We start from the raw sequence: 12,946 nt of genomic DNA on the forward strand, positions 1-12,946 counted from the left end.
ACTTAGGGCTGTAACTGCTAAAGTTAACATTTCTAAACAACAGGGTCTATTTTTAAAAAATTGTTCACTTCAGGGGGATCAACGGAGGCTGATAGATGATGACCCTGTTATACTCTTGACAGTTAAAAATGCACTTATTCACTCCTTCCGACAATCACTTGTTCACTGGTTTTTCACACATCCATGCAGCAGGTGGGTGCACGTGAGAAAAGTCTGGAGGTGAAAGGTGATCTTGCATCATTCAGGACTTAATTCCTACCCTCCACGCAGACATAAATCTCACCCTTAAGAGCTTATCATTCCCAAAGAAAATCAAAGCATTTAACCCGATGCCTTAAAGATTCTGCTTCCATTCTGAGATGGAATTATACTTTGGTTCTTCAGCAGGGCTGACCTTGAATGATGATGTCCCCCAGGGCTCTGGACAGCACATGGTGATTTGGACAGGGGCAAGTTCACACCCATTTATCTTTGACAAAGTCCCATAAACGGTGTACTGAAATACCCGCCCCTCCCCCCCCCAAAAAAAGCATAACTACACCTGGTCACCTTGTTTAGCTATACTTAGGCAATGTGTATGTTGATATAATTAGATGATCAAAACGCTAACAGTAATTCTTCCAAGGGAACTGCAGCTAATGATACAAGGCCCTGCTGGGATTACCAAGGTGGGGCACTGTGGATGCCACCGTCTGCATCTATTTGTGGAAGGATCTCTTTCTCTGGCTGGAGTTGGCTCTGCCAGCATGGCAGCCGAAAGTGTGGGAGAACTAACATGCCCTTCTCACCCACAGCTGTTCTCAATGGGCGACTGATCTGATGGGAGTTGGTATTCACTCCAGCTCATCACCACTCAGGTGGGAAAATTCTGAGAGGCGTGTTCTGTGCTGATCCCCAGAGGTCCCCTGCAGAATCGGGCACTGTTGCCCACAGAGGTCACCTACCTGACAATGCTTTTATTTATTTATTTATTTTAACATTTATTTATTTGGTTGTGCCAGGTCTTAGTTGCGGCATGCGGGATCTTTTAGTTGTGGCATGTGGGATCTAGTTCCCTGACTAGGGATCGAACCTGGGCTCCCTGCATTGGGAGTACAGAGTCTTAGCCACTGGACCAGCAGGGACGTCCCGACAGTGCTTTTTTTTTTTTTTTTTTAATTTATTTTTGGCTGCATTGGGTCTTCCTTGCTGAACGTGGGCTTTCTCTAGTTGCGGAGAGCGGGGTCTGCTCTTCCTTGTGGTGCACGGTCTTCTCATTGCGGTGGCCTCTCTTGTTGCGGAGCACGGGCTCTAGGCGTGCAGGCTTCAGTAGTTGTGGCTCACTGGCTCTAGAGCGCAGGCTCAGTAGTTGTGGCGCACAGGCTTAGTTTCTCCGCCGCATGTGGGATTTTCCCGGACCAGGAATCCATGTCCCCTGCATTGGCAGGCGGATTCTTAACCACTGCGCCACCAGGGAAGCCCCACCCCCAATTATTTTAAAGTAAAGCCTGTAGGGAGGGAATTCCCTGGCGGTCCAGTGGTTAGGACTCAATGATTTCACTGCGGAGGGCCCAGGTTCAACCCCTGGCTGGGGAACTAAGAACCCTGCAAGCCCCACGGCCAATAAAACAGTAAAACCCATATATATTATTTCACCTGTAATATTCAGTTTTTCTAAAACATCAGGACTCTTCTTTTTTTTTTTTTAACGTCTTTATTGGAGTATAATTGCTTTACAATGGTGTGTTAGTTTCTGCTTTATAACAAGTGAATCAGCTATGCATATACATATATCCCCATATCTCCTCCGTCTTGCGTCTCCCTCCCTCCCATCCTCCCTATCCCACCCCTCTAGGTGGTCACAAAGCACCAAGCTGATCTCCCTGTGCTATGTGGCTGCTTCCCAGTAACTATCCCTTTTACATTTGGTAGTGTATATATGTCCATGGCACTCTCTCACTTTGTCCCAGCTTAGGACTCTTTTTTTTTTTTTTTTTTTTTTTTGGCTGTGTTGGGTCTTCGTTTCTGTGCGAGGGCTTTCTCTAGTTGCGGCGAGCGGGGGCCACTCTTCATCGCGGTGTGCGAGCCTCTCACTGTCGCAGCCTCTCCCGTTGCGAAGCACAGGCTCCAGATGCGCAGGCTCAGTAGTTGTGGCTCACGGGCCTAGTTGCTCCGCGGCATGTGGGATCCTCCCAGACCAGGGATCGAACCCGTGTCCCCTGCATTGGCAGGCAGATTCTCAACCACTGCGCCACCAGGGAAGCCCTAGGACTCTTTTTATAAGCATAAGCATAGTATTATCATATCTAAAAAATTAATAATTCCTTAATATTATCAAATATTCAGTCAGTGTTCAAATATCCCCAACTGCCTCATCATTATTGTTATTATTACTATTTACAGTTTGTTATTATTATTACTATTTAAAACTGTAAACTACTTACTAGTTTACCGTTTGAATTATGATCTAAATAAATGTCCATATTTTTTGATTGGTTATATGTCTCAAGTTTTTTGGTTTTGTTTTTTTTTTTTGCTGGGCTGAGTGGCTTGTGGGATCTCAGTTCCCTGGGAACACGGGCCATAGCAGTGACAGCACTGAATCCTAACCACTAAGCCACAAGGAAACCCCCTTAAGTCTTTTTTTAATCTGTAGGTTCCCCCTCCCCATCTCTATTTGTCTTTCCTTGCTATTTATTTGTTGAAGAAATCTGGTCGTTTATTCTTTTTTTTTTTTTAATTTATTTATTTTATTTATTTATTTTTGGCTGTGTTGGGTCTTCGTTGCTGGGCGCCGGCTTTCTCTAGTTGTGGCGAGTGGGGGCTACTCTCCGTTGCGGTGCGTGGGCTTCTCATTGCGGTGGCTTCTCTCGTTGCAGAGCACGGGCTCTAGGCACGCGGGCTTCAGTCGTTGTGGCACACGGGCTCAGTAGTTGTGGCTCGTGGGCTCTAGAGCGCAGGCTCAGTAGTTGTGGCGCACGGGCTTAGTTGCTCCACGGCATGTGGGATCTTCCTGGACCAGGGCTTTAACCCGTGTCCCCTGCATTGGCAGGCGTATTCTTAACCACTGCTCCACTAAGGAAGCCCCTGGTCGTTTATTCTTATATAATATCTTGAGATTTGGATTTTTACTGACCACATCAACATGGTCTATCATTTAACATGTTCTCCTGCTTTCTCTATTTTCTGTAAAGTGGTAATCAGATCTACAGAGCTGATCAGATATGGATTCCATGTTGTTCCAAGACACCTTTGTATGTGGTATTAGGGACTTCCATCAAGAGGTACATCTGTCTGGTTTTTCTTTGTTTTCTAGGTTCTATCTTGATTAAAAACAACAACAACAACAAAACTGTGATGTTTACACTGCCATGGGACAAACAGAATTGTGATTTACCTTTTATAACTTATGTGGCTGATTCCCCAGGTTCTTCTGCAGTGTGGACTAACCTGTCCCCAATGGTTACAGTGTTTTCCTTCTGGGATTCTGAGACATGGCTAGGGGTCAAAGGGAGAGCAATGTCTTCATGTGAGAGGGCCAGTGAGGGTAGGGGACAAGATTTCTTCATTCCTCCTACCTACCCTGACTCAAGCTAGGGACACAGGAAGACCTTGTTTGAACCCTCAGGCAAGGCTCAGCTGGGTAACCATGGATAAGCAGCTTACCTTCTTTTGACTCTCAGTTTCTTCAACCGTATACTGTGATAAATAATAATCTCTCCCAAATAGGGCTTACAGTGGACCTTTTATTATTATTATTATTTTAATTATTATTATTCTTTTCTTTTTTTGGTCACACCACACGGTATGCAGGATCTTAGTTCCCTGACCAGGGATCGAACCCATGGCCCCCTGCAGAGGAAGCGCAGAGTCCCAACCACAGGACTGCCAGGGAAGTCCCTGTAATGGACCTTTTTTATCTTGTGGTCACCCAGCATCTTTTTGAAAACCCCTCCTACACAAGCCAAGACAATTTCCCATTATGAAAATAGAAGGTACAATAAAAGATAGACTCTTCTATCCAGCCTCCCGTGTAGTTAGGGCATAGGTATGTGGTCCAGGCTTTTCCAGTGAGATGCAGCTGACTTTGATCCAGAAGAGAGATATATGAGGAAGAGGATGCTGCAGGGAGTGGCAGGAACTCAGAGCTTTTGTGGGGCATTTGGAATGCTCGGAGTGGAGATCCTTTCTCCCTTATGTCTCCCTTGTGATAATGCCCAGTGGTGGCAAAAAACAGGTGCTTTGCTGATAATAGTCCTGGGGTAAAATTGGCATACTGTTCCTGGCTATGTAGCCTTCAAGCCCAATTCTCTATCCTGCTCAGACACTGTGTGAACTATTTATATCTTTAAATACATTCCTTTGCTGTTTAAACCAGTCAGAGTATATTCTTTTATTTGCAGCTAAGTTCCCTGACAATTATGGGGACTCCAAGATGGTGCTAAATATGGTGTCTAGTATGAGGAAAGGGTGAGTCAAACTCTACCTGAAGCCTCTGGCCTTCTAGGTAGAGGACATAATGCATTTTATTATTGTTTACGCCCATTTAAGTTGGATTTTCTGTTCTTTGTGCTTAAAAGCATCTGGATTGATTTCCGTGTGTACCTTCAGTGCCTGGTTGTACCTAGATATGCTCAACACGTGTTCGTTCATAATCAACTTTTAAAAATTACAATATAGGTACTTCCCTGGTGGCACAGTGGTTAAGAATCCGCCTGCCAATGCAGGGGACACGGGTTTGATCCCTGGTCCGGGAAGATCCCACATGCCGCGGAGCAACTAAGCCTGTGCGTCACAACTACTGAGCCTGCGCTCTAGAGCCCGCGAGCCACAACTACTGAAGCCCACGCGCCTAGAGCCCGTGCTCCACACTAAGAGAAACCACCGCAATGAGAAGTCCTGAGAACCCTGCGCACCGCAATGAAGACCCAACACAGCCAATCAATCAATCAATAAATAATAAAATAAAAATTACAATATAATGGACATACAATAAACTGTACATATTCGAAGTATATCATTTGAGTTTCAACACATGTAAACACCCATGAATCCATCACCTTAATTAGGCAATGAACCTACCCATCATACCTAAAAGTTTCTTCGTGCCCTTTTGTAATCTCTCCCTCTTTCCTTCCACCCCAACCCCAGGCAATCATTGATTCCTTTTCTGTCACTTTCTAGAATTTTACAAAAATGAAATCAAACAGAATATACTCTTTTTGGTCTTCTTTCACTCAGCATAATTATTTTGAGGTTCATCATGTTGTGTGAATCAATAGTTTGTTCTTTTTAACTGCTGAGTAACATTCTATTGTATGGATATACCATAATTTGTTTATCCATTCTAATGGTGGATATTTGGGTTGTTTCCAGTTTGGAGTTATTACCAGTAAAGCTTCTATGAACATTTGTGTAAAGTCTTTGTTGGGGAATTCTCTGGGTCCAGTGGTTAGGACTCCGCACTTCCATTGGAGGGGGTGCAGTTTCGATCCCTGGTCTGGGAACTAAGATCCCACATGCCCCGCGGCACAAAAAAGTCTTTGTGTGGACGTGTTTTCATTTTTCTTGGGTAAGTATCGAAGGACAGAATGGCTGAGTTGTATGGTAGATATTTCATTTTTAAAGAAAATGCCAGACTGCTTTCCAAAGTGTTTGCTATTTTCCATTCCCACCAGCAGTGTATGAAAGTTCTACTTGCTTCACATCCTTGCCAACACTCAGTAAGGTCAGTTTTTTAAAAGTTTCTAGCCATTCCAGTAGTACATCATTGTGATTTTACTTTGCGTTTTCCTAATGACTAATGATGTTGAGTATCTTTTTCAAATATTTATTTGCTATCTATGCATCTTCTTTGATGAAATATCTGTTCAAATTTTTTGTCCATTTAAAAAAATTATGTTGTCTTCTTATTGAGTTGTAGAAGTTCTTCATGTATTCTAGTTACAAGTCCTTTCTTAGACATGTTTTGCAAATACTCTCTCCCAACCCCTGGCTCACCTTTTCATTTTTGTAAGTGTCTTTTGAAGAGCAAAAGTATTTATTTTAATGAAGTCCAATTTATCCATTTTTTATAGTTTGTATTTTTGTGTCATATATAAGAAATCTTTGCCAAACCCAAGGCCATTACTATTTTCCCATAAGATTTATATTAGCAATTTTGTAGTTGTAGCTCTTATATTTTTTAGGCCTGTGATCCATTCTGAGTTAGTTTGGTTATATGGTGTGAAGAAAAGGCCAAGGTTCATTTATCACAGCAATTATTTATTATGTACTATTCTAAAACTTTTCCCCCAGTTTTACTGAGATATAATTGACATACAACATTGTATTTGTTTAAGGTATACAACATAATGATTTTATATATGTATATACCGCAAAGTGATTACCAAATAAATTTAGTTAACATCCATAACCTCACAAAATTATAAATATTTTTCTTGTGATGAGAAATTTTAAGATTTACTACTCTCTTAGCCACTTTCAAATATACAATACAGTATTGTTAACTATAGTCACACGCTATACATTAATCCCCAGAACTTATTCATCTAATAACTGGAAGTTTGTACCTTTTGACCACCTTCATTCCCATCCCACTCCCCGCACACACAGTGTTTATTGTTTGGGTCATCTGATTTAGTCCTGACATTCTTTGAAGTAAGTATTATCATGCCTATTTTACTGATGAAGAAACAGAGTCTCAGAGAGGATAATTACTTTGTTGAAGGTCTCTTCTCTAAGTTGTTTTGGTAGAAATTTACATGTAATTCTCCCTATTATATTTGAGGGTTTTTTTTTTTTTTTTTTTGGCTGTGTCCCATTGTTTGCAGTATCTTAGTTCCTCAACCAGGATCAAACCCACGACACCCTGCAGTGGAAGCAGGGAGTCCTAACCACTGGACCACCAGGGAATTCCCTCTCCTTACTATATTAATCGCCATTATCTTCCTATTAAAATGTGAATAGAATTGCTGTGTCCGTTAGGATTCTTTTATTGCAAACAACCAGAATCACCCAACACTTAACCCTATTGCCTAAGGATGTATTGGGTCCCCTGACTCCAAGAGTTGGGCTGGCTTCCCTACTAAATCAGGGCTCCAGTGATGTCCCTAGGCCTTGGCAGGTCTCTGTCTCTCTCTCTGCTTGGCTCTGCTCTCCTTTTTTCATTGGCTTCCTTCTCAGGCTTCAGGTAGAAGCCCAATGATGGCAGCAGCTTTCAGGGTCGAGACCCACCAAGAGGATCATCTGCCTTGTTCCCAGAAGCCCCAGCCTCCTGCTTACTAACTTCAGACCCTTGGCTTCTGGAGGTACACCCAGGAGAACGTAAGACAAAACCTTTCCGAAATGTACAAAAGGGCCGCTTCTTTAAGCCTGTCCACGCAGCCCCTGCATCAGAACCACCTGGGGGCATCTGGTAACAGGCAACTTTCTGGGCCCAAGCCTCTCTTCCTGCAGGTTGGCTATGAGGCCCCAAGAAGGAGAGTGACTTAATCAGGGAGCCAGGGCTGATCTAGGAAGAAAACCCAGGGAGGAAGGGAGAGAGAATGAGGGGCAGGAAACATGTCCAGCCTCAGCTCCAAGGACTCCCATGTGTTTTCCCTCTGGCTCCCATATCAAGAGAAAAGGCCAGTGCTGAGCCCAGCAGGAGGCTTTGGAGGGAGGTGGCTGCCTGCTAACTAGGGCCTCTGAGTGTGCTCGGAAGGCTCAGATTGCCGCCTCTCACCTCCCTGGGAGGCTCAGCGTAGCGGGCACCTCAGGTCTCCCAGCCTCAGGCACAGACACCTTCTGTTAAAGGAGGAGGCGTGGCTGGGGGAAGGAGCTGGGTGGGTCAAGCTCTAGCAAGTATGAGAGCTGCCTCCTTTGAAAGGGCTCAGGAAGGTGGGGAGGAGTGCATAGGCAAGGTAAACTAGGCAGAGTCTGATCCGCTAGGGAGGGAGGCAGAGGGAGGCCAGGACCTTAGTCATTGAGGAGGTAGGCACCTATCTTCCCTCTGCTCCACGGAACCTGTTCCACTGCTGTCTTTAGTTCCTCCCCTGGGCCAGCCAAGGGCCTCAGGGGTAGAGGCAGGTGGGCAGAGAGGTGATGGGAGGAGAAGCAGACAGGTGATGGGAGGGAAGAAGCTGCCCTGCCCTGGGGAACAGATGTCTGCAGGAGAGACAGGTGCCCCCAGTGCAGGCAGATGCAGCTTTCCCATGATCACCTGCTCTGGAGCCAGAGGAGTGACCCTGTCCATCAAGGGATGGGCACTGCCTCCTGGTTTCATTAATGCCATTTTATTATTTATTTTTCATTTTTTTGGCCACACCCTGCAGCATGTGGGACCTTAGTTCCCGGACCAGGAGTCAAACCCTGGCCCCTTGCAGTGGAAGTGCAGAGTCTTAACCACTGGACTACCAGGGAAGTCCCTCATTAATGCCATTTAAAAAAAAAAAAAATATATATATATATATATATATATATATATATATATATTTTTTTTTTTTAGCTGTGTTGGGTCTTCATTGCTGTGCAGGGGCTTTCTCTAGTTGCGGCGAGCGGGGGCTACTCTGTTTCAGTGCACGGGCTTCTCATTGCGGTGGCTTCTCTTGTTGCGAAGCATGGGCTCTAGGCGTGTGGGCTCAGTAGTTGTGGCTCGTGGGCTCTAGAGCACAGGCTCCGTAGTTGTGGCGCATGGGCTTAGTTGCTCTGTGGCATGTAGGATCTTCCTGGACCAGGGCTCGAACCCGTGTCCCCTGCATTGGCAAGTGGATTCTTAACCACTGCACCACCAGGGAAGCCCCACTAATGCCATTCTATACTTCCTCAGCCCATAAAATGTCATCTTATGGCTACTACATCAGCACAGTACTTGTTTGGTTGGTTAGCTGTAAGATTTAGAAATAATGCAGGATGGGCCTTCCCTGGTGGCACCGTGGTTAAGAATTCGCCTGCCAATGCAGGGGACACGGGTTTGATCCCCGGTCCAGGAGGATCCCACATGCCGCAGAGCAACTAAGCCCGTGCACCACAACTACTGAGCCCACATACCACAACTACTGAAGCCCGCACGCCTAGAGCCTGTGCTCCGCAACAAGAGAAGCCACTGCAATGAGAAGCCCATGCACTGCAACAAAGAGTAGCCTCTGCTCGCCACAATTAGAGAAAGCCTGCGGGCAGCAACAAAGACCCAACACAGCCAAAAATAAACAAATTTTAAAAATTATTAAAAAAAAGAGAAAGAAAGAATGCAGGAACAGTCTTCTCGTCCCAAACTCTCATTGTATAGATGGAAGACTGAGGTCTGGAAGGGGCAGGGCCATGCAGCTATTTAATATGCTTATCACCTTCTCTCATGGAGCACTGTGGTAGAAAAGTCCTCTACTTTAAAAATTATTTTAGGGCTTCCCTGGTGGCACAGTGGTTGAGAATCTGCCTGCCGATGCAGGGGACACGGGTTCGAGCCCTGGTCTGGGAAGATCCCACATGCCGCAGAGCAACTAGGCCCATGAGCCACAACTACTGAGCCTGTGCGTCTGGAGCTTGTGCTCCACAACAAGAGAGGCCGCGATAGTGAGAGGCCCGCGCACCGCGATGAAGAGTGGCCCCCACTCACCGCAACTAGAGAAAGCCCTCGCACAGAAACGAAGACCCAACACAGCCAAAAATAAATAAATAAATAAAGTGTAAAAAAATTAAAAAAAAAAAATTTTATACACGCACACATACATAATATACATATGAAATATATATTTCATAATATTTTGGTTAATTTGATATTTCAAAAAATTCATAAGGCACCCAAAAAAATAAGTCTTCTTCCCATTTCTATTCTTGGTCTCCCAGCATCCCACCCTAGGACACTGTTGTCAACTGTTTCCTTCCAGAGGTACTCTATACTTACCAAACATTTACATTTTTTTAAAATCACAAGCTTTATATGCTGTACTCACTGTTCTGCACTTTGCTTTTGTACATAATAAATTCTAATTAAGATCACTTAATTTTAGGAGCTTCCCTGGTGGTGCAGTGATTAGGAATCCGCCTGCCAATGCAGGGGACATGGGTTCGATCCCTGGTCCGGGAAGATCCCACATGCCGTGGAGCAACTAAGCCTGTGCGCCACAACTACTGAGCCTGCGCTCCAGAGCCGGCGAGCCACAACTACTGAGCCCGCATGCTGCAACTACTGAAGCCCGCGTGCCTAGAGCCCGTCCTCCCAACAAGAGAAGCCACCGCAATGAGAAGTCTGCGTACCACAACAGAGAGTAGCCTCCACTCGCCGCAACTAGAGAAAAGCCCGCATGCAGCAACGAAGACCCAATGCAGCCAAAAATAAAATAAATTAAATAAATTTAAAAAAAAAACAACTTTAGTACCTACCTGCCTTATTCTTTTTAACAGTGCATAATATTTAATTGTATGGCTGAAGCATAATTTATTAACTACCCTCCTATTTAGGTTCCAAACATTAACTATGAAAGCTATGGTCCAATGAATATCCTGGTGCATATTACGTACGTCTTTTGGCACCTGTATACCTGTAGGGTAAATTTCTGAAGTGGAATTGCTGGGACGAAGAGTTTTTGTTTTTGTTTTTGTTTTGAATTTTATTTTATTTATTTTTTATAGAGCAGGTTCTTATTAATCATCCATTTTATACACATCAGTGTATACATGTCAATCCCAATCTCCCAATTCATCACACCACCACCACCCCCCGCCGCTTTCCCCCCTTGGTGTCCATACGTTTGTCCCTACATCTACCTTTTTATATTTAATTTTTTGATAGATATTACCAGTTGGCCCTTTAAAGAGGTTGTGCCAGTTGACTTTCCCACCAATGATGTGTGGTGGGACCTGTTTTCAGACACCTTGACCAGCATGAGTTCCCTTTTGTTGGTTTTTTGGTTTTGTTTTGCTCATCTGATAGGTGAAAAATGGTATCTTGTAGTTTTAATCTACATTTCTTATGTTGTGAATGAGGTTGAGCATCTAAGATAGAAACCCAGAGGACAGCTTGTAACCGGAGTGGGGTCTGGCCCCTACCCCAGCCTGAGCCACCGTGCCTGTCTTCCTCACCTCAGTTGATGGGAGCTGGCAGGGCAGCCTGGGCCCCAGCCCTCCCAAGAGCTGTCTTCCCCGCCCCCTCACCTGCGATGAGTAACAGTTTCTCCTGGGTGACTGGAAGAGGCATGTTTTATTCAGGCACCCTGGTTTGTCCTGCTTTTCTGTCCCTGAGGGCTGGGTCTTGGCCTCTGATGCAAAACAGAGGAGTTGCAGCAGAGAAGTGGCAAGATGAGACCTGCTTTTATTGGGAATGGAGCTGGGGTATATGGGTAGATGGGGAGGAGGCTGCAGTAGTTCAAGATGAGCACTGATGAGCCGGGAGCTAAGCAGTGGGGCCCGGGGACCGACCCAGAGGGACTGACTAGGTGCCGTGGAGGAGGGAGAGGCAGACTGGTGATGGGGGTGGAGTCAGGATGGCAGAGGAGGAGTGAGTTGAAGCTTGCCTGTGGGATGGACAAAGGAGATGAAAAAAGGTTTGTTGGATGAATGTCCTCCCAGTGGCCATAGGATTGGAGTGGTCATGTGTTCAACAGAGGGATGGTTAATTCAGCCAGTCTGGCCACACAGGTTAAACCAACTCTGGGGCGTGTCCTGTTGCTGGCTTTCTGCAATGACACAGTCTGGTTTCCTGGAAGACAATTAACACAGAGCTAGCTTTACTCCTGATTTACCACCTGGGTCTGGCTTCTTCTGTGATGCCTCCTGCTGTCCCTCTGGTGCAGGGAATGTGGGCTGGGGAGTGGGCTGGTGGCCAGACCAGCAAGAGCTGGAGGAGGAGCAGGTAAACCGGAGGTGGGGGGAAGGGGGAGAGAGCGGTCCACCGACCCCAGCCGCCATCCAGGCTGCTGGTCAGAGCAGAAGGTCAACCAGGCCTGGTGGCCACTGCCCTTTTCAGGCCTGTGTTCTAGATCCTTCTCCTACATCAGCCCATGTTTCTTCCACAGGCTCTCACCCTGTGTCTCCCAGAGTTCTCAGTCCCAAATGAAAACTCTCAGGTGGCAGCAAGAAACCCATTATCAGTACCTTAGTCTCTCTTTTAGGGTCTGCAGATAAATTTGAATTTCAGATAATAAATAAATTTTTTAGTATAAGTATATCCCAAATATTGTATGGGACATACTTATATACTTCAAAAATAAAACGAAAACCTCTCATTTGAAATTCTACTTTAACTGGGCATCCTTTTTTAAAAATTTGCTAAATCTAGGGACTTCCCTGGTGGCACAGTGGTTAAGAATCTGCCTGCCAATGCAGAGAACACGGGTTCGAGCCCTGGTTGGGGAAGATCCCACATGCGGCAGAGCAACTAAGCCCATGCGACACAACTACTGAGCCCGCGCACCTAGAGCCCATGCTCCGCAGACAGACAAGACAAGCCACCGCAATGAGAAGCCCGCGCACTGCAATGAAGAGTAGCCTCAGCTCCTCTGCAAGGAGAGAAAGCCGGCGTGCAGCAACGAAGACCCAACGCAGCCATAAATAAATAAATTTATTTATTTATATTAAAAAAAACCACTTTCTTTAAAAAACTTTTTTTTGCTAAATCTGGCAACTCTGCCAGCCCTCCCCCAGCAGGTGGAGACAGCCACTGCCACCTGACTTGTCACTGGCCCAGGTCCTTTTGTGCGCGGGCACCAGGGGCTTTACTTCCATTCGCCAGGCACATGGTCACACGACGACCCTCTGAGGAGGGCGTTCAGTCCCCTCTGGGTGAGAAAACTGAGGCTCGGAGACACGAAGTGACTTGCCTAAGGTCAGACAGTAACGCAGGCGCAGAGGAAGAATCTGAGACCCGGCCAGGCCAACTCCAAGTTCAAGCTATCTGCCCTCCCTACTCAGTTTGGCAAACCACCTCCTCTCCGAGCAGGAAGGGCTAAGGGTGGGCTTCCGCCCTGCAAATCACAGAGAGGAAAAAAGG

Source organism: Balaenoptera ricei, chromosome 20, assembly GCF_028023285.1.
Source record: "Balaenoptera ricei isolate mBalRic1 chromosome 20, mBalRic1.hap2, whole genome shotgun sequence".
Classification (NCBI taxonomy): Eukaryota; Metazoa; Chordata; class Mammalia; order Artiodactyla; family Balaenopteridae; genus Balaenoptera; species Balaenoptera ricei.